Source organism: Denticeps clupeoides, unplaced genomic scaffold (genome assembly GCF_900700375.1).
Source record: "Denticeps clupeoides unplaced genomic scaffold, fDenClu1.1, whole genome shotgun sequence".
NCBI lineage: Eukaryota > Metazoa > Chordata > Actinopteri > Clupeiformes > Denticipitidae > Denticeps > Denticeps clupeoides.
In genome coordinates this window covers 1-17221 of record NW_021630003.1, presented here as the reverse complement: position 1 = coordinate 17221, position 17221 = coordinate 1, and the positions used below count along the sequence as shown (strand labels likewise).

The following is a 17221-nucleotide window of genomic DNA, read 5'->3' as shown; positions in this document are numbered from 1 at the left end:
GTTCCTATTTGTCAATCAAAAAAAGTTGAAAATATGGAGCACTTCACTGATTTGTGTGTCATCCCTTTTACAAGTTCCATGCTAATCTTGGTACAACATCTTCCTAGTCCCAAGTGACTCTTTGTCTAATTAAAAAGAACAAAATATGGAACGCTTCACGGATTTGCGTGTCATCCTTTCGCAGGGGCCATGCTAATCTTCTCTGTATCGATCCAATTTTAGTATATGTGCAGCCGTAGCAAGCACATCAACCAGCTTCTCAGCTGCCACTTATAATACTGACCATATCATTGTTCTGCTCACCAAGACCTTGTATGGAGTATTGTGTAAAAATTTGATAAAATATTTGGAGAGCAAATGCTTAGTTACCCTAAATGCATTTTCCAAGAGGCTGGTAACTTGTGGAGGTGCATGATTAAAGTATTGTTAGATTGTGTAGCAAAGTAAGAAGAATAATTTGATTGGTGTCAAGAGTCAGAGGAACATCACAAAGTGGGCAGGTCAATGCAGGAAAGGGGCGTGGTTCCAGGCAGTTTGTTTATTCCACGTGGTGATGTCACTGTCTGGGTCTCTGTTAAGGTACTGGCAGCAATCTTCTGCCATTTCATTATAGTTCATGCTTTTTTGGAAGGGGAAATTTCATTCTCAAATATGTGGTCTTCCCAGACTGAGGTTGTACCTCTGCATTTTGCTAGTGCTGACTCCTACAAATTCCCCATATGTGGGCATCTAGACTGCATCATTCCTGATAGCGGCAGACTGCGTTTACCCTCTCACAAGCATGTTGTTCAAAACTAAACCACAAACACAATTGTCTGTGTAGAGTCAGTCCGAGTGTCAGCTAAAGAAATGTACAGCAGCTTCAGTCTTCTTATCATACCAAATGATTGAGATTGTCCACTACATGAGCAACTTCATTAATACATTGACACCAGATGCAGTTGGAAATGTTTCTGATCTTCTTATGGAGTTCATCCTTGTGTTTTTGCTTTGAAAAAAAAAAACTAAACATTTGGAATTTGGCACAGCATCTCCCTTTTCCTAAGGAACCCTAGTTCCTATTTGTCAATCAAAAAAGTTGAAAATATGGAGCACTTCACTGATTTGTGTGTCATCCTTTTGCAAGTTCCATGCTAATCTTGGTACAACATCTTCCTAGTCCCAAGTGACTCTTTGTCTAATTAAAAAAGAACAAAATATGGAACGCTTCACGGATTTGCGTGTCATCCTTTCGCAGGGGCCATGCTAATCTTCTCTGTATCGATCCAATTTTAGTATATGTGCAGCCGTAGCAAGCACATCAACCAGCTTCTCAGCTGCCACTTATAATACTGACCATATCATTGTTCTGCTCACCAAGACCTTGTATGGAGTATTGTGTAAAAATTTGATAAATTATTTGGAGAGCAAATGCTTAGTTACCCTAATTGCATTTTCCAAGAGGCTGGTAACTTGTGGAGGTGCATGATTAAAGTATGGTCAGTTTGTGTAGCAAAGTAAGAAGAATAATTTGATTGGTGTCAAGAGTCATAGGAACATCACAAAGTGGGCAGGTCAATGCAGGAAAGGGGCGTGGTTCCAGGCAGTGTGTTTATTCCACGTGGTGATGTCACTGTCTGGGTCTCTGTTAAGGTACTGGCAGCCATCTTCTGCCATTTCATTATAGTTCATGCTTTTTTGGAAGGGGAAATTTCATTCTCAAATATGTGGTCTTCCCAGACTGAGGTTGTACCTCTGCATTTTGCTAGTGCTGACTCCTACAAAGTCCCCATATGTGGGCATCTAGACTGCATCATTCCTGATAGCGGCAGACTGCGTTTACCCTCTCACAAGCATGTTGTTCAAAACTAAACCACAAACACAATTGTCTGTGTAGAGTCAGGCCTAGAGTCAGCTAAAGAAATGTACAGCAGCTTCAGTTCTTCTTATCATACCAAATGATTGAGATTGTCCACTACATGAGCAACTTCATTAATACATTGACACCAGATGCAGTTGGAAATGTTTCTGATCTTCTTATGGAGTTCATCCTTGTGTGTTTGCTTTGAAAAAAAAAAACTGAACATTTGGAATTTGGCACAGCATCTCCCTTTTCCCAAGGAACCCTAGTTCCTATTTGTCAATCAAAAAAAGTTGAAAATATGGAGCACTTCACTGATTTGTGTGTCATCCCTTTTACAAGTTCCATGCTAATCTTGGTACAACATCTTCCTAGTCCCAAGTGACTCTTTGTCTAATTAAAAAAGAACAAAATATGGAACGCTTCACGGATTTGCGTGTCATCCTTTCGCAGGGGCCATGCTAATCTTCTCTGTATCGATCCAATTTTAGTATATGTGCAGCCGTAGCAAGCACATCAACCAGCTTCTCAGCTGCCACTTATAATACTGACCAAATCATTGTTCTGCTCACCAAGACCTTGTATGGAGTATTGTGTAAAAATTTGATAAAATATTTAGAGAGCAAATGCTTAGTTACCCTAATTGCATTTTCCAAGAGGCTGGTAACTTGTGGAGGTGCATGATTAAAGTATGGTCAGTTTGTGTAGCAAAGAAGAAGAATAATTTGATTGGTGTCAAGAGTCATGGGAACATCACAAAGTGGGCAGGTCAATGCAGGAAAGGGGCGTGGTTCCAGGCAGTGTGTTTATTCCACGTGGTGATGTCACTGTCTGGGTCTCTGTTAAGGTACTGGCAGCCATCTTCTGCCATTTCATTATAGTTCATGCTTTTTTGGAAGGGGAAATTTCATTCTCAAATATGTGGTCTTCCCAGACTGAGGTTGTACCTCTGCATTTTGCTAGTGCTGACTCCTACAAAGTCCCCATATGTGGGCATCTAGACTGCATCATTCCTGATAGTGGCAGACTGCGTTTACCCTCTCACAAGCATGTTGTTCACAACTAAACCACAAACACAATTGTCTGTGTAGAGTCAGGCCTAGAGTCAGCTAAAGAAATCTACAGCAGCTTCAGTTCTTCTTATCATACCAAATGATTGAGATTGTCCACTACATGAGCAACTTCATTAATACATTGACACCAGATGCAGTTGGAAATGTTTCTGATCTTCTTATGGAGTTCATCCTTGTGTTTTTGCTTTGAAAAAAAAAAACTAACATTTGGAATTTGGCACAGCATCTCCCTTTTCCTAAGGAACCCTAGTTCCTATTTGTCAATCAAAAAAGTTGAAAATATGGAGCACTTCACTGATTTGTGTGTCATCCTTTTACAAGTTCCATGCTAATCTTGGTACAACATCTTCCTAGTCCCAAGTGACTCTTTGTCTAATTAAAAAGAACAAAATATGGAACGCTTCACGGATTTGCGTGTCATCCTTTCGCAGGGGCCATGCTAATCTTCTCTGTATCGATCCAATTTTAGTATATGTGCAGCCGTAGCAAGCACATCAACAAGCTTCTCAGCTGCCACTTATAATACTGACCATATCATTGTTCTGCTCACCAAGACCTTGTATGGAGTATTGTGTAAAAATTTGATAAAATATTTGGAGAGCAAATGCTTAGTTACCCTAATTGCATTTTCCAAGAGGCTGGTAACTTGTGGAGGTGCATGATTAAAGTGTGGTCAGTTTGTGTAGCAAAGTAAGAAGAATAATTTGATTGGTGTCAAGAGTCATGGGAACATCACAAAGTGGGCAGGTCAATGCAGGAAAGGGGCGTGGTTCCAGGCAGTGTGTTTATTCCACGTGGTGATGTCACTGTCTGGGTCTCTGTTAAGGTACTGGCAGCCATCTTCTGCCATTTCATTATAGTTCATGCTTTTTTGGCAGGGGAAATTTCATTCTCAAATATGTGGTCTTCCCAGACTGAGGTTGTACCTCTGCATTTTGCTAGTGCTGACTCCTACAAAGTCCCCATATGTGGGCATCTAGACTGCATCATTCCTGATAGCGGCAGACTGCGTTTACCCTCTTACAAGCATGTTGTTCACAACTAAACCACAAACACAATTGTCTGTGTAGAGTCAGTCCTAGAGTCAGCTAAAGAAATGTACAGCAGCTTCAGTTCTTCTTATCATACCAAATGATTGAGATTGTCCACTACATGAGCAACTTCATTAATACATTGACACCAGATGCAGTTGGAAATGTTTCTGATCTTCTTATGGAGTTCATTCCTTGTGTTTTTGCTTTGAAAAAAAAAAACTAACATTTGGAATTTGGCACAGCATCTCCCTTTTCCTAAGGAACCCTAGTTCCTATTTGTCAATCAAAAAAAGTTGAAAATATGGAGCACTTCACTGATTTGTGTGTCATCCCTTTTACAAGTTCCATGCTAATCTTGGTACAACATCTTCCTAGTCCCAAGTGACTCTTTGTCTAATTAAAAATGAACAAAATATGGAACGCTTCACGGATTTGCGTGTCATCCTTTCGCAGGGGCCATGCTAATCTTCTCTGTATCGATCCAATTTTAGTATATGAGTAGCCATAGCAAGCACATCAACAAGCTTCTCAGCTGCCACTTATAATACTGACCATATCATTGTTCTGCTCACCAAGACCTTGTATGGAGTATTGTGTAAAAATTTGATAAATTATTTGGAGAGCAAATGCTTAGTTACCCTAATTGCATTTTCCAAGAGGCTGGTAACTTGTGGAGGTGCATGATTAAAGTATGGTCAGTTTGTGTAGCAAAGTAAGAAGAATAATTTGATTGGTGTCAAGAGTCATGGGAAAATCACAAAGTGGGCAGGTCAATCCAGGAAAGGGGCGTGGTTCCAGGCAGTTTGTTTATTCCACGTGGTGATGTCACTGTCTGGGTCTCTGTTAAGGTACTGGCAGCAATCTTCTGCCATTTCATTATAGTTCATGCTTTTTTGGAAGGGGAAATTTCATTCTCAAATATGTGGTCTTCCCAGACTGAGGTTGTACCTCTGCATTTTGCTAGTGCTGACTCCTACAAAGTCCCCATATGTGGGCATCTAGACTGCATCATTCCTGATAGTGGCAGACTGCGTTTACCCTCTCACAAGCATGTTGTTCACAACTAAACCACAAACACAATTGTCTGCTTAGAATCAGTCCTAGTGTCAGCTAAAGAAATGTACAGCAGCTTTAGTTCTTCTTATCATACCAAATGATTGAGATTGTCCACTACATGAGCAACTTCTTTAATACATTGACACCAGATGCAGTTGAAAATGTTTCAGATCTTCTTATGGAGTTCATCTTTGTGTGTTTGCTTTGAAAAAAAAAACTGAACATTTGGAATTTGTCACAGCATCTCCCTTTTCCTAAGGAACCCTAGTTCCTATTTGTCAATCAAAAAAAGTTGAAAATATGGAGCACTTCACTGATTTGTGTGTCATCCTTTTGCAAGTTCCATGCTAATCTTGGTACAACATCTTCCTAGTCCCAAGTGACTCTTTGTCTAATTAAAAAAGAACGAAATATGGAACGCTTCACGGATTTGCGTGTCATCCTTTCGCAGGGGCCATGCTAATCTTCTCTGTATCGATCCAATTTTAGTATATGTGCAGCCGTAGCAAGCACATCAACCAGCTTCTCAGCTGCCACTTATAGTACTGACCATATCATTGTTCTGCTCACCAAGACCTTGTATGGAGTATTGTGTAAAAATGTGATAAAATATTTGGAGAGCAAATGCTTAGTTACCCTAATTGCATTTTCCAAGAGGCTGGTAACTTGTGGAGGTGCATGATTAAAGTATGGTCAGTTTGTGTAGCAAAGTAAGAAGAATAATTTGATTGGTGTCAAGAGTCATAGGAACATCACAAAGTGGGCAGGTCAATGCAGGAAAGGGGCGTGGTTCCAGGCAGTGTGTTTATTTCACGTGGTGATGTCACTGTCTGGGTCTCTGTTAAGGTACTGGCAGCAATCTTCTGCCATTTCATTATAGTTCATGCTTTTTTGGAAGGGGAAATTTCATTCTCAAATATGTGGTCTTCCCAGACTGAGGTTGTACCTCTGCATTTTGCTAGTGCTGACTCCTACAAAGTCCCCATATGTGGGCATCTAGACTGCATCATTCCTGATAGCGGCAGACTGCGTTTACCCTCTCACAAGCATTTTGTTCACAACTAAACCTCATACAGAATTGTCTGTGTAGAGTCAGGCCTAGAGTCAGCTAAAGAAATGTACAGCAGCTTTAGTTCTTCTTATCATACCAAATGATTGAGATTGTCCACTACATGAGCAACTTCTTTAATACATTGACACCAGATGCAGTTGAAAATGTTTCAGATCTTCTTATGGAGTTCATCTTTGTGTGTTTGCTTTGAAAAAAAAAACTGAACATTTGGAATTTGTCACAGCATCTCCCTTTTCCTAAGGAACCCTAGTTCCTATTTGTCAATCAAAAAAAGTTGAAAATATGGAGCACTTCACTGATTTGTGTGTCATCCTTTTTACAAGTTCCATGCTAATCTTGGTACAACATCTTCCTAGTCCCAAGTGACTCTTTGTCTAATTAAAAAAGAACGAAATATGGAACGCTTCACGGATTTGCGTGTCATCCTTTCGCAGGGGCCATGCTAATCTTCTCTGTATCGATCCAATTTTAGTATATGTGCAGCCGTAGCAAGCACATCAACCAGCTTCTCAGCTGCCACTTATAATACTGACCATATCATTGTTCTGCTCACCAAGACCTTGTATGGAGTATTGTGTAAAAATGTGATAAAATATTTGGAGAGCAAATGCTTAGTTACCCTAATTGCATTTTCCAAGAGGCTGGTAACTTGTGGAGGTGCATGATTAAAGTATGGTCAGTTTGTGTAGAAAAGAAAGAAGAATAATTTGATTGGTGTCAAGAGTCATAGGAACATCACAAAGTGGGCAGGTCAATGCAGGAAAGGGGCGTGGTTCCAGGCAGTGTGTTTATTCCACGTGGTGATGTCACTGTCTGGGTCTCTGTTAAGGTACTGACAGCAATCTTCTGCCATTTCATTATAGTTCATGCTTTTTTGGAAGGGGAAATTTCATTCTCAAATATGTGGTCTTCCCAGACTGAGGTTGTACCTCTGCATTTTGCTAGTGCTGACTCCTACAAAGTCCCCATATGTGGGCATCTAGACTGCATCATTCCTGATAGCGACAGACTGCGTTTACCCTCTCACAAGCATGTTGTTCACAACTAAACCACAAACACAATTGTCTGTGTAGAGTCAGTCCTAGAGTCAGCTAAAGAAATGTACAGCAGCTTCAGATCTTCTTATCATACCAAATGATTGAGATTGTCCACTACATGAGCAACTTCATTAATACATTGACACCAGATGCAGTTGGAAATGTTTCTGATCTTCTTATGGAGTTCATTCCTTGTGTTTTTGCTTTGAAAAAAAAAAACTGAACATTTGGAATTTGGCACAGCATCTCCCTTTTCCTAAGGAACCCTAGTTCCTATTTGTCAATCAAAAAAGTTGAAAATATGGAGCACTTCACTGATTTGTGTGTCATCCCTTTTACAAGTTCCATGCTAATCTTGGTACAACATCTTCCTAGTCCCAAGTGACTCTTTGTCTAATTAAAAAGAACAAAATATGGAACGCTTCACGGATTTGCGTGTCATCCTTTCGCAGGGGCCATGCTAATCTTCTCTGTATCGATCCAATTTTAGTATATGTGCAGCCGTAGCAAGCACATCAACCAGCTTCTCAGCTGCCACTTATAATACTGACCATATCATTGTTCTGCTCACCAAGACCTTGTATGGAGTATTGTGTAAAAATTTGATAAATTATTTGGAGAGCAAATGCTTAGTTACCCTAATTGCATTTTCCAAGAGGCTGGTAACTTGTGGAGGTGCATGATTAAAGTATGGTCAGTTTGTGTAGCAAAGTAAGAAGAATAATTTGATTGGTGTCAAGAGTCATAGGAAAATCACAAAGTGGGCAGGTCAATGCAGGAAAGGGGCGTGGTTCCAGGCAGTTTGTTTATTCCACGTGATGATGTCACTGTCTGGGTCTCTGTTGAGGTACTGGCAGCAATCTTCTGCCATTTCATTATAGTTCATGTTTTTTTGGAACGGGATATTTAATTCTCAATTATGTGGTCTTCACAGACTGAGGTTGTACCTCTGCATTTTGCTAGTGCTGACTCCTACAAAGTCCCCATATGTGGGCATCTAGACTGCATCATTCCTGATAGCGGCAGACTGCGTTTACCCTCTCACAAGCATGTTGTTCACAACTAAACCACAAACACAATTGTCTGTGTAGAGTCAGTCCTAGAGTCAGCTAAAGAAATGTACAGCAGCTTCAGTTCTTCTTATCATACCAAATGATTGAGATTGTCCACTACATGAGCAACTTCATTAATACATTGACACCAGATGCAGTTGGAAATGTTTCTGATCTTCTTATGGAGTTCATCCCTGTGTGTTTGCTTTGAAAAAAAAAAAACTAAACATTTGGAATTTGGCACAGCATCTCCCTTTTCCTAAGGAACCCTAGTTCCTATTTGTCAATCAAAAAAAGTTGAAAATATGGAGCACTTCACTGATTTGTGTGTCATCTTTTTGCAAGTTCCATGCTAATCTTGGTACAACATCTTCCTAGTCCCAAGTGACTCTTTGTCTAATTAAAAAAGAACAAAATATGGAACGCTTCACGGATTTGCGTGTCATCCTTTCGCAGGGGCCATGCTAATCTTCTCTGTATCGATCCAATTTTAGTATATGTGCAGCCGTAGCAAGCACATCAACAAGCTTCTCAGCTGCCACTTATAATACTGACCATATCATTGTTCTGCTCACCAAGACCTTGTATGGAGTATTGTGTAAAAATGTGATAAAATATTTGGAGAGCAAATGCTTAGTTACCCTAATTGCATTTTCCAAGAGGCTGGTAACTTGTGGAGGTGCATGATTAAAGTATGGTCAGTTTGTGTAGCAAAGTAAGAAGAATAATTTGATTGGTGTCAAGAGTCATAGGAACATCACAAAGTGGGCAGGTCAATGCAGGAAAGGGGCGTGGTTCCAGGCAGTGTGTTTATTCCACGTGGTGATGTCACTGTCTGGGTCTCTGTTAAGGTACTGGCAGCCATCTTCTGCCATTTCATTATAGTTCATGCTTTTTTGGAAGGGGAAATTTCATTCTCAAATATGTGGTCTTCCCAGACTGAGGTTGTACCTCTGCATTTTGCTAGTGCTGACTCCTACAAAGTCCCCATATGTGGGCATCTAGACTGCATCATTCCTGATAGCGGCAGACTGCGTTTACCCTCTCACAAGCATGTTGTTCACAACTAAACCACAAACACAATTGTCTGTGTAGAGTCAGTCCTAGAGTCAGCTAAAGAAATGTACAGCAGCTTCAGATCTTCTTATCATACCAAATGATTGAGATTGTCCACTACATGAGCAACTTCATTAATACATTGACACCAGATGCAGTTGGAAATGTTTCTGATCTTCTTATGGAGTTCATTCCTTGTGTTTTTGCTTTGAAAAAAAAAAACTAAACATTTGGAATTTGGCACAGCATCTCCCTTTTCCTAAGGAACCCTAGTTCCTATTTGTCAATCAAAAAAGTTGAAAATATGGAGCACTTCACTGATTTGTGTGTCATCCCTTTTACAAGTTCCATGCTAATCTTGGTACAACATCTTCCTAGTCCCAAGTGACTCTTTGTCTAATTAAAAAGAACAAAATATGGAACGCTTCACGGATTTGCGTGTCATCCTTTCGCAGGGGCCATGCTAATCTTCTCTGTATCGATCCAATTTTAGTATATGTGCAGCCGTAGCAAGCACATCAACCAGCTTCTCAGCTGCCACTTATAATACTGACCATATCATTGTTCTGCTCACCAAGACCTTGTATGGAGTATTGTGTAAAAATTTGATAAAATATTTGGAGAGCAAATGCTTAGTTACCCTAATTGCATTTTCCAAGAGGCTGGTAACTTGTGGAGGTGCATGATTAAAGTAGTGGTCAGTTTGTGTAGCAAAGTAAGAAGAATAATTTGATTGGTGTCAAGAGTCATAGGAACATCACAAAGTGGGCAGGTCAATGCAGGAAAGGGGCGTGGTTCCAGGCAGTGTGTTTATTCCACGTGGTGATGTCACTGTCTGGGTCTCTGTTAAGGTACTGGCAGCAATCTTCTGCCATTTCATTATAGTTCATGATTTTTTGGAAGGGGAAATTTCATTCTCAAATATGTGGTCTTCCCAGACTGAGGTTGTACCTCTGCATTTTGCTAGTGCTGACTCCTACAAAGTCCCCATATGTGGGCATCTAGACTGCATCATTCCTGATAGCGGACAGACTGCGTTTACCCTCTCACAAGCATGTTGTTCACAACTAAACCACAAACACAATTGTCTGTGTAGAGTCAGTCCTAGAGTCAGCTAAAGAAATGTACAGTAGCTTCAGTTCTTCTTATCATACCAAATGATTGAGATTGTCCACTACATGAGCAACTTCATTAATACATTGACACCAGATGCAGTTGGAAATGTTTCTGATCTTCTTATGGAGTTCATCCTTGTGTGTTTACTTTGAAAAAAAAAAACCTGAACATTTGGAATTTGGCACAGCATCTCCCTTTTCCGAAGGAACCCTAGTTCCTATTTGTCAATCAAAAAAAGTTGAAAATATGGAGCACTTCACTGATTTGTGTGTCATCCCTTTTACAAGTTCCATGCTAATCTTGGTACAACATCTTCCTAGTCCCAAGTGACTCTTTGTCTAATTAAAAAGAACAAAATATGGAACGCTTCACGGATTTGCGTGTCATCCTTTCGCAGGGGCCATGCTAATCTTCTCTGTATCGATCCAATTTTAGTATATGTGCAGCCGTAGCAAGCACATCAACAAGCTTCTCAGCTGCCACTTATAATACTGACCATATCATTGTTCTGCTCACCAAGACCTTGTATGGAGTATTGTGTAAAAATTTGATAAAATATTTAGAGAGCAAATGCTTAGTTACCCTAATTGCATTTTCCAAGAGGCTGGTAACTTGTGGAGGTGCATGATTAAAGTGTGGTCAGTTTGTGTAGCAAAGTAAGAAGAATAATTTGATTGGTGTCAAGAGTCATGGGAACATCACAAAGTGGGCAGGTCAATGCAGGAAAGGGGCGTGGTTCCAGGCAGTGTGTTTATTCCACGTGGTGATGTCACTGTCTGGGTCTCTGTTAAGGTACTGGCAGCCATCTTCTGCCATTTCATTATAGTTCATGCTTTTTTGGAAGGGGAAATTTCATTCTCAAATATGTGGTCTTCCCAGACTGAGGTTGTACCTCTGCATTTTGCTAGTGCTGACTCCTACAAAGTCCCCATATGTGGGCATCTAGACTGCATCATTCCTGATAGCGACAGACTGCGTTTACACTCTCACAAGCATGTTGTTCACAACTAAACCACAAACACAATTGTCTGTGTAGAGTCAGTCCTAGAGTCAGCTAAAGAAATGTACAGCAGCTTCAGATCTTCTTATCATACCAAATGATTGAGATTGTCCACTACATGAGCAACTTCATTAATACATTGACACCAGATGCAGTTGGAAATGTTTCTGATCTTCTTATGGAGTTCATCCTTGTGTTTTGCTTTGAAAAAAAAAAACTAACATTTGGAATTTGGCACAGCATCTCCCTTTTCCTAAGGAACCCTAGTTCCTATTTGTCAATCAAAAAAGTTGAAAATATGGAGCACTTCACTGATTTGTGTGTCATCCTTTTGCAAGTTCCATGCTAATCTTGGTACAACATCTTCCTAGTCCCAAGTGACTCTTTGTCTAATTAAAAAGAACAAAATATGGAACGCTTCACGGATTTGCGTGTCATCCTTTCGCAGGGGCCATGCTAATCTTCTCTGTATCGATCCAATTTTAGTATATGTGCAGCCGTAGCAAGCACATCAACCAGCTTCTCAGCTGCCACTTATAATACTGACCATATCATTGTTCTGCTCACCAAGACCTTGTATGGAGTATTGTGTAAAAATGTGATAAAATATTTGGAGAGCAAATGCTTAGTTACCCTAATTGCATTTTCCAAGAGGCTGGTAACTTGTGGAGGTGCATGATTAAAGTAGTGGTCAGTTTGTGTAGCAAAGTAAGAAGAATAATTTGATTGGTGTCAAGAGTCATAGGAACATCACAAAGTGGGCAGGTCAATGCAGGAAAGGGGCGTGGTTCCAGGCAGTGTGTTTATTCCACGTGGTGATGTCACTGTCTGGGTCTCTGTTAAGGTACTGGCAGCCATCTTCTGCCATTTCATTATAGTTCATGCTTTTTTGGAAGGGGAAATTTCATTCTCAAATATGTGGTCTTCCCAGACTGAGGTTGTACCTCTGCATTTTGCTAGTGCTGACTCCTACAAAGTCCCCATATGTGGGCATCTAGACTGCATCATTCCTGATAGCGGCAGACTGCGTTTACCCTCTCACAAGCATGTTGTTCACAACTAAACCACAAACACAATTGTCTGTGTAGAGTCAGTCCTAGAGTCAGCTAAAGAAATGTACAGCAGCTTCAGTCTTCTTATCATACCAAATGATTGAGATTGTCCACTACATGAGCAACTTCATTAATACATTGACACCAGATTGCAGTTGGAAATGTTTCTGATCTTCTTATGGAGTTCATCCTTGTGTGTTTGCTTTGAAAATAAAAAAAACTGAACATTTGGAATTTGGCACAGCATCTCCCTTTTCCCTAAGGAACCCTAGTTCCTATTTGTCAATCAAAAAAGTTGAAAATATGGAGCACTTCACTGATTTGTGTGTCATCCCTTTTACAAGTTCCATGCTAATCTTGGTACAACATCTTCCTAGTCCCAAGTGACTCTTTGTCTAATTAAAAAGAACAAAATATGGAACGCTTCACAGATTTGCGTGTCATCCTTTCGCAGGGGCCATGCTAATCTTCTCTGTATCGATCCAATTTTAGTATATGTGCAGCCGTAGCAAGCACATCAACCAGCTTCTCAGCTGCCACTTATAATACTGACCATATCATTGTTCTGCTCACCAAGACCTTGTATGGAGTATTGTGTAAAAATTTGATAAAATATTTGGAGAGCAAATGCTTAGTTACCCTAATTGCATTTTCCAAGAGGCTGGTAACTTGTGGAGGTGCATGATTAAAGTATGGTCAGTTTGTGTAGCAAAGAAAGAAGAATAATTTGATTGGTGTCAAGAGTCATGGGAACATCACAAAGTGGGCAGGTCAATGCAGGAAAGGGGCGTGGTTCCAGGCAGTGTGTTTATTCCACGTGGTGATGTCACTGTCTGGGTCTCTGTTAAGGTACTGGCAGCCATCTTCTGCCATTTCATTATAGTTCATGCTTTTTTGGAAGGGGAAATTTCATTCTCAAATATGTGGTCTTCCCAGACTGAGGTTGTACCTCTGCATTTTGCTAGTGCTGACTCCTACAAAGTCCCCATATGTGGGCATCTAGACTGCATCATTCCTGATAGCGGACAGACTGCGTTTACCCTCTCACAAGCATGTTGTTCACAACTAAACCACAAACACAATTGTCTGCGTAGAGTCAGTCCTAGAGTCAGCTAAAGAAATGTACAGCAGCTTCAGATCTTCTTATCATACCAAATGATTGAGATTGTCCACTACATGAGCAACTTCATTAATACATTGACACCAGATGCAGTTGGAAATGTTTCTGATCTTCTTATGGAGTTCATTCCTTGTGTGTTTGCTTTGAAAATAAAAAAAACTGAACATTTGGAATTTGGCACAGCATCTCCCTTTTCCTAAGGAACCCTAGTTCCTATTTGTCAATCAAAAAAGTTGAAAATATGGAGCACTTCACTGATTTGTGTGTCATCCCTTTTACAAGTTCCATGCTAATCTTGGTACAACATCTTCCTAGTCCCAAGTGACTCTTTGTCTAATTAAAAAGAACAAAATATGGAACGCTTCACGGATTTGCGTGTCATCCTTTCGCAGGGGCCATGCTAATCTTCTCTGTATCGATCCAATTTTAGTATATGTGCAGCCGTAGCAAGCACATCAACCAGCTTCTCAGCTGCCACTTATAATACTGACCATATCATTGTTCTGCTCACCAAGACCTTGTATGGAGTATTGTGTAAAAATGTGATAAAATATTTGGAGAGCAAATGCTTAGTTACCCTAATTGCATTTTCCAAGAGGCTGGTAACTTGTGGAGGTGCATGATTAAAGTATGGTCAGTTTGTGTAGCAAAGTAAGAAGAATAATTTGATTGGTGTCAAGAGTCATAGGAACATCACAAAGTGGGCAGGTCAATGCAGGAAAGGGGCGTGGTTCCAGGCAGTGTGTTTATTCCACGTGGTGATGTCACTGTCTGGGTCTCTGTTAAGGTACTGGCAGCAATCTTCTGCCATTTCATTATAGTTCATGCTTTTTTGGAAGGGGAAATTTCATTCTCAATATGTGGTCTTCCCAGACTGAGGTTGTACCTCTGCATTTTGCTAGTGCTGACTCCTACAAAGTCCCCATATGTGGGCATCTAGACTGCATCATTCCTGATAGCGACAGACTGCGTTTACCCTCTCACAAGCATGTTGTTCACAACTAAACCACAAACACAATTGTCTGTGTAGAGTCAGGCCTAGAGTCAGCTAAAGAAATGTACAGCAGCTTCAGTACTTCTTATCATACCAAATGATTGAGATTGTCCACTACATGAGCAACTTCATTAATACATTGACACCAGATGCAGTTGGAAATGTTTCTGATCTTCTTATGGTATTCATCCCTGTGTGTTTGCTTTGAAAATAAAAAAAAAACTGAACATTTGGAATTTGGCACAGCATCTCCCTTTTCCTAAGGAACCCTAGTTCCTATTTGTCAATCAAAAAAGTTGAAAATATGGAGCACTTCACTGATTTGTGTGTCATCCCTTTTACAAGTTCCATGCTAATCTTGGTACAACATCTTCCTAGTCCCAAGTGACTCTTTGTCTAATTAAAAAGAACAAAATATGGAACGCTTCACGGATTTGCGTGTCATCCTTTCGCAGGGGCCATGCTAATCTTCTCTGTATCGATCCAATTTTAGTATATGTGCAGCCGTAGCAAGCACATCAACCAGCTTCTCAGCTGCCACTTATAATACTGACCATATCATTGTTCTGCTCACCAAGACCTTGTATGGAGTATTGTGTAAAAATGTGATAAAATATTTGGAGAGCAAATGCTTAGTTACCCTAATTGCATTTTCCAAGAGGCTGGTAACTTGTGGAGGTGCATGATTAAAGTAGTGGTCAGTTTGTGTAGCAAAGAAAGAAGAATAATTTGATTGGTGTCAAGAGTCATAGGAACATCACAAAGTGGGCAGGTCAATGCAGGAAAGGGGCGTGGTTCCAGGCAGTTTGTTTATTCCACGTGGTGATGTCACTGTCTGGGTCTCTGTTAAGGTACTGGCAGCAATCTTCTGCCATTTCATTATAGTTCATGCTTTTTTGGAAGGGGAAATTTCATTCTCAAATATGTGGTCTTCCCAGACTGAGGTTGTACCTCTGCATTTTGCTAGTGCTGACTCCTACAAAGTCCCCATATGTGGGCATCTAGACTGCATCATTCCTGATAGCGACAGACTGCGTTTACCCTCTCACAAGCATTTTGTTCACAACTAAACCACAAACACAATTGTCTGTGTAGAGTCAGTCCTAGAGTCAGCTAAAGAAATGTACAGCAGCTTCAGATCTTCTTATCATTACCAAATGATTGAGATTGTCCACTACATGAGCAACTTCATTAATACATTGACACCAGATGCAGTTGGAAATGTTTCTGATCTTCTTATGGAGTTCATCCTTGTGTTTTTGCTTTGAAAAAAAAAAACTGAAACATTTGGAATTTGGCACAGCATCTCCCTTTTCCTAAGGAACCCTAGTTCCTATTTGTCAATCAAAAAAGTTGAAAATATGGAGCACTTCACTGATTTGTGTGTCATCCCTTTTGCAAGTTCCATGCTAATCTTGGTACAACATCTTCCTAGTCCCAAGTGACTCTTTGTCTAATTAAAAAAGAACAAAATATGGAACGTTTCACGGATTTGCGTGTCATCCTTTCGCAGGGGCCATGCTAATCTTCTCTGTATCGATCCAATTTTAGTATATGTGCAGCCGTAGCAAGCACATCAACCAGCTTCTCAGGCTGCCACTTATAATACTGACCATATCATTGTTCTGCTCACCAAGACCTTGTATGGAGTATTGTGTAAAAATGTGAAAAAATATTTGGAGAGCAAATGCTTAGTTACCCTAATTGCATTTTCCAAGAGGCTGGTAACTTGTGGAGGTGCATGATTAAAGTGTGGTCAGTTTGTGTAGCAAAGTAAAGAAGAATAATTTGATTGGTGTCAAGAGTCATAGGAACATCACAAAGTGGGCAGGTCAATGCAGGAAAGGGGCGTGGTTCCAGGCAGTTTGTTTATTCCACGTGGTGATGTCACTGTCTGGGTCTCTGTTAAGGTACTGGCAGCAATCTTCTGCCATTTCATTATAGTTCATGCTTTTTTGGAAGGGGAAATTTCATTCTCAAATATGTGGTCTTCCCAGACTGAGGTTGTACCTCTGCATTTTGCTAGTGCTGACTCCTACAAAGTCCCCATATGTGGGCATCTAGACTGCATCATTCCTGATAGCGGCAGACTGCGTTTACCCTCTCACAAGCATGTTGTTCACAACTAAACCACAAACACAATTGTCTGTGTAGAGTCAGTCCTAGAGTCAGCTAAAGAAATGTACAGCAGCTTCAGATCTTCTTATCATACCAAATGATTGAGATTGTCCTACTACATGAGCAACTTCATTAATACATTGAACACAGATGCAGTTGGAAATGTTTATGATCTTCTTATGGAGTTCATTCTGTTGTGTTTGCTTTGAAAAAAAAAAAAACTGAAACATTGGAATTTGGCACAGCATCTCCCTTTCCTAAGAACCCTCGTCCTTTTTGTCAATCAAAAAAAGTTGAAATACTGAGCACTTCACTGATTTTGTGGTCATCCTTTTACAAGTTCATGCTAATCTTGGACAAATCTTCTAGTACCAAGTGACTCTTTTGTCAATTAAAAAGAACAACTATGGAACGCTTCACGGATTTGCGTGTCCATCCTTTCGCAGGGGCCCATGCTAATTCTTCTCTGTATCGATCCAATTTTAGTATATGTGCAGCGTAGCAAGCACAATCAACCAGCTTTCTCAGCTGCCACTTATAATACTGACCATATATTGTTCTGCTCACCAGACCTTGTAGGAGTATTGTGTAAAAATGTGAT

General features: G+C 40.3%; 32 non-coding genes across 32 annotated transcripts; 15 read left to right on the top strand and 17 right to left on the bottom strand.

Moving 5' to 3' along the window:
• Nucleotides 1-139: 139 nt before the first annotated feature.
• Nucleotides 140-246, bottom strand: LOC114780030 (U6 spliceosomal RNA). Its single transcript, XR_003746998.1, has one exon. It is a non-coding gene; the product is annotated as a U6 spliceosomal RNA (small nuclear RNA).
• A 370-nt stretch (nt 247-616) lies between these two features.
• LOC114780014 (U1 spliceosomal RNA) lies at nt 617-776 on the top strand. The gene has a single exon (XR_003746983.1). It is a non-coding gene; the product is annotated as a U1 spliceosomal RNA (small nuclear RNA).
• Nucleotides 777-1192: 416 nt separating this feature from the next.
• On the bottom strand, nt 1193-1299 carry LOC114780040 (U6 spliceosomal RNA). The gene has a single exon (XR_003747008.1). It is a non-coding gene; the product is annotated as a U6 spliceosomal RNA (small nuclear RNA).
• A 370-nt stretch (nt 1300-1669) lies between these two features.
• LOC114780007 (U1 spliceosomal RNA) lies at nt 1670-1829 on the top strand. Its single transcript, XR_003746976.1, has one exon. It is a non-coding gene; the product is annotated as a U1 spliceosomal RNA (small nuclear RNA).
• Nucleotides 1830-2248: 419 nt separating this feature from the next.
• LOC114780029 (U6 spliceosomal RNA) lies at nt 2249-2355 on the bottom strand. Its single transcript, XR_003746997.1, has one exon. It is a non-coding gene; the product is annotated as a U6 spliceosomal RNA (small nuclear RNA).
• Nucleotides 2356-2724: 369 nt separating this feature from the next.
• LOC114780032 (U1 spliceosomal RNA) lies at nt 2725-2884 on the top strand. The gene has a single exon (XR_003747000.1). It is a non-coding gene; the product is annotated as a U1 spliceosomal RNA (small nuclear RNA).
• A 415-nt stretch (nt 2885-3299) lies between these two features.
• LOC114780028 (U6 spliceosomal RNA) lies at nt 3300-3406 on the bottom strand. Its single transcript, XR_003746996.1, has one exon. It is a non-coding gene; the product is annotated as a U6 spliceosomal RNA (small nuclear RNA).
• Nucleotides 3407-3776: 370 nt separating this feature from the next.
• On the top strand, nt 3777-3940 carry LOC114779993 (U1 spliceosomal RNA). Its single transcript, XR_003746962.1, has one exon. It is a non-coding gene; the product is annotated as a U1 spliceosomal RNA (small nuclear RNA).
• A 415-nt stretch (nt 3941-4355) lies between these two features.
• Nucleotides 4356-4460, bottom strand: LOC114779997 (U6 spliceosomal RNA). The gene has a single exon (XR_003746966.1). It is a non-coding gene; the product is annotated as a U6 spliceosomal RNA (small nuclear RNA).
• A 372-nt stretch (nt 4461-4832) lies between these two features.
• On the top strand, nt 4833-4992 carry LOC114780020 (U1 spliceosomal RNA). Its single transcript, XR_003746989.1, has one exon. It is a non-coding gene; the product is annotated as a U1 spliceosomal RNA (small nuclear RNA).
• Nucleotides 4993-5409: 417 nt separating this feature from the next.
• LOC114779995 (U6 spliceosomal RNA) lies at nt 5410-5516 on the bottom strand. Its single transcript, XR_003746964.1, has one exon. It is a non-coding gene; the product is annotated as a U6 spliceosomal RNA (small nuclear RNA).
• A 370-nt stretch (nt 5517-5886) lies between these two features.
• On the top strand, nt 5887-6046 carry LOC114780006 (U1 spliceosomal RNA). The gene has a single exon (XR_003746975.1). It is a non-coding gene; the product is annotated as a U1 spliceosomal RNA (small nuclear RNA).
• Nucleotides 6047-6464: 418 nt separating this feature from the next.
• On the bottom strand, nt 6465-6571 carry LOC114779994 (U6 spliceosomal RNA). Its single transcript, XR_003746963.1, has one exon. It is a non-coding gene; the product is annotated as a U6 spliceosomal RNA (small nuclear RNA).
• A 370-nt stretch (nt 6572-6941) lies between these two features.
• On the top strand, nt 6942-7101 carry LOC114780000 (U1 spliceosomal RNA). Its single transcript, XR_003746969.1, has one exon. It is a non-coding gene; the product is annotated as a U1 spliceosomal RNA (small nuclear RNA).
• A 418-nt stretch (nt 7102-7519) lies between these two features.
• On the bottom strand, nt 7520-7626 carry LOC114780039 (U6 spliceosomal RNA). The gene has a single exon (XR_003747007.1). It is a non-coding gene; the product is annotated as a U6 spliceosomal RNA (small nuclear RNA).
• Nucleotides 7627-8575: 949 nt separating this feature from the next.
• LOC114780026 (U6 spliceosomal RNA) lies at nt 8576-8682 on the bottom strand. Its single transcript, XR_003746995.1, has one exon. It is a non-coding gene; the product is annotated as a U6 spliceosomal RNA (small nuclear RNA).
• A 370-nt stretch (nt 8683-9052) lies between these two features.
• Nucleotides 9053-9212, top strand: LOC114780005 (U1 spliceosomal RNA). The gene has a single exon (XR_003746974.1). It is a non-coding gene; the product is annotated as a U1 spliceosomal RNA (small nuclear RNA).
• Nucleotides 9213-9630: 418 nt separating this feature from the next.
• On the bottom strand, nt 9631-9737 carry LOC114780038 (U6 spliceosomal RNA). The gene has a single exon (XR_003747006.1). It is a non-coding gene; the product is annotated as a U6 spliceosomal RNA (small nuclear RNA).
• Nucleotides 9738-10108: 371 nt separating this feature from the next.
• LOC114780017 (U1 spliceosomal RNA) lies at nt 10109-10268 on the top strand. Its single transcript, XR_003746986.1, has one exon. It is a non-coding gene; the product is annotated as a U1 spliceosomal RNA (small nuclear RNA).
• A 420-nt stretch (nt 10269-10688) lies between these two features.
• On the bottom strand, nt 10689-10795 carry LOC114780025 (U6 spliceosomal RNA). Its single transcript, XR_003746994.1, has one exon. It is a non-coding gene; the product is annotated as a U6 spliceosomal RNA (small nuclear RNA).
• Nucleotides 10796-11165: 370 nt separating this feature from the next.
• Nucleotides 11166-11325, top strand: LOC114780009 (U1 spliceosomal RNA). Its single transcript, XR_003746978.1, has one exon. It is a non-coding gene; the product is annotated as a U1 spliceosomal RNA (small nuclear RNA).
• A 414-nt stretch (nt 11326-11739) lies between these two features.
• Nucleotides 11740-11846, bottom strand: LOC114780024 (U6 spliceosomal RNA). Its single transcript, XR_003746993.1, has one exon. It is a non-coding gene; the product is annotated as a U6 spliceosomal RNA (small nuclear RNA).
• Nucleotides 11847-12217: 371 nt separating this feature from the next.
• On the top strand, nt 12218-12377 carry LOC114780004 (U1 spliceosomal RNA). Its single transcript, XR_003746973.1, has one exon. It is a non-coding gene; the product is annotated as a U1 spliceosomal RNA (small nuclear RNA).
• Nucleotides 12378-12797: 420 nt separating this feature from the next.
• On the bottom strand, nt 12798-12904 carry LOC114780047 (U6 spliceosomal RNA). The gene has a single exon (XR_003747015.1). It is a non-coding gene; the product is annotated as a U6 spliceosomal RNA (small nuclear RNA).
• A 370-nt stretch (nt 12905-13274) lies between these two features.
• On the top strand, nt 13275-13434 carry LOC114780012 (U1 spliceosomal RNA). Its single transcript, XR_003746981.1, has one exon. It is a non-coding gene; the product is annotated as a U1 spliceosomal RNA (small nuclear RNA).
• A 421-nt stretch (nt 13435-13855) lies between these two features.
• LOC114780037 (U6 spliceosomal RNA) lies at nt 13856-13962 on the bottom strand. The gene has a single exon (XR_003747005.1). It is a non-coding gene; the product is annotated as a U6 spliceosomal RNA (small nuclear RNA).
• Nucleotides 13963-14332: 370 nt separating this feature from the next.
• Nucleotides 14333-14491, top strand: LOC114780015 (U1 spliceosomal RNA). Its single transcript, XR_003746984.1, has one exon. It is a non-coding gene; the product is annotated as a U1 spliceosomal RNA (small nuclear RNA).
• Nucleotides 14492-14912: 421 nt separating this feature from the next.
• On the bottom strand, nt 14913-15019 carry LOC114780023 (U6 spliceosomal RNA). The gene has a single exon (XR_003746992.1). It is a non-coding gene; the product is annotated as a U6 spliceosomal RNA (small nuclear RNA).
• A 371-nt stretch (nt 15020-15390) lies between these two features.
• On the top strand, nt 15391-15550 carry LOC114779999 (U1 spliceosomal RNA). The gene has a single exon (XR_003746968.1). It is a non-coding gene; the product is annotated as a U1 spliceosomal RNA (small nuclear RNA).
• Nucleotides 15551-15970: 420 nt separating this feature from the next.
• LOC114780022 (U6 spliceosomal RNA) lies at nt 15971-16077 on the bottom strand. Its single transcript, XR_003746991.1, has one exon. It is a non-coding gene; the product is annotated as a U6 spliceosomal RNA (small nuclear RNA).
• Nucleotides 16078-16449: 372 nt separating this feature from the next.
• LOC114780003 (U1 spliceosomal RNA) lies at nt 16450-16609 on the top strand. Its single transcript, XR_003746972.1, has one exon. It is a non-coding gene; the product is annotated as a U1 spliceosomal RNA (small nuclear RNA).
• A 411-nt stretch (nt 16610-17020) lies between these two features.
• Nucleotides 17021-17129, bottom strand: LOC114779998 (U6 spliceosomal RNA). Its single transcript, XR_003746967.1, has one exon. It is a non-coding gene; the product is annotated as a U6 spliceosomal RNA (small nuclear RNA).
• Nucleotides 17130-17221: the final 92 nt, after the last annotated feature.